Here is a 1357-nt window from a genome sequence, read left to right as displayed (position 1 = left end):
ACAGACCTCCTAGGATGAGACATTCTTTCAATATGCCACCAACTATATACTTCTACACACAAGTGATTACATGCAGCATTCTACCATGCAAACTTATATCACTGAAAGATTATACTGACTACTAAGTACAATTTTCCTATTGACATGATCATAAACTGACCTCACAGCCCATTGTTAGTCATTGTGCTAATGTGCTGTTTACAAGTCCCAAAGGCTTCATGGGAGAAACGTTTTGTCGCTCATCCCAGTGACGTCTTCAGTCTTGGATGATGATGAAACGTTTCTCAGTGAAAACGTCCAGATGGACAGAATCTGCTTCCTGGGATCCGGATTCTCTCCTGAGGTGAAGGATCCTTTGGAGGGGCCGTGGCTGCGCTCGAGCTGGTCTTGGAGCTAAAAGACTGACTTCACTATGTTACCATGACACTTTAGTGATTCTACTGTTAGAACTTTACCGCTGCACTGTATCTCGCTGGAGATGAGCTGTATGTGTTACCGTGTTGAGTGTGAAACACAGATAACTGCTTAAAGAAGTGTTTTTGTTTATTGGCTTACTGTTTTAAAGTGTTTAGAATTTATATTTTACACAGGTTTGGTTTACCAACAAGTATTTATGACAAATACTGAAAACATGTTAAATAGCAGTTTAAAAGACATAATAGACTAAATAATTATTGGAATAAAATTATTATATTGGTTTAACTATGGGAACTAAATACACTTAACATTAAAAAAGTTTAATCCTAACAAACATTTTGGGTTATATTAACAGGAGGGGAGAGTAAAAACATGAATGAAAAACAACAATAAATCCTGTTTGGTTGCATATTGTGCAGTTTTAACACTGAAGCTACACATAACATTTATCCTGTGTAACACATGAACATATTCTTTGTTGTTAATCCAACAGGTCATTTTTTTCATTTTTTCACATTTTCTGCACTCTCCAGACATCCACTGCACGGATGCTACCCGTGCGAGACAGACAGCCAGGTCAAGGCATATGTGAGCAACGTAGTGACAAGCAAACCTATCAAGTCACATAAGTTGGAGGAAATTCATAGAGCTACACAGAGGGACCCAGAGCTTCAAAAAACAATCACCTTCATCAGATAAGAGTGGCCTCGGAGAATGGCAAAGAGCTCACCACTGCAAGGCTTTTATGCAGCCAGAAGCCACCTTTCAGAATCCAATGGTCTAGTGCTCTACCACGATCGCATTGTAATTCCCACAGCACTCAGACCCAGTGTCCTTCACCAATTACATGAAGGCCACCAAGGACTAGGGATGGGTATCGTTTAGGTTTTATCCAATACCAGTACCAAACCGGTACTTTTGAAACGGTGCCGGTGCTTAA

The sequence above is a fragment of the Haplochromis burtoni genome, unplaced genomic scaffold (genome assembly GCF_018398535.1).
Source record: "Haplochromis burtoni strain Fernald_Lab_line unplaced genomic scaffold, NCSU_Asbu1 Contig_159, whole genome shotgun sequence".
Lineage (NCBI taxonomy): Eukaryota > Metazoa > Chordata > Actinopteri > Cichliformes > Cichlidae > Haplochromis > Haplochromis burtoni.
The sequence above is the reverse complement of the archived record's forward strand: the minus strand, read 5'-3'. Positions refer to the sequence as shown.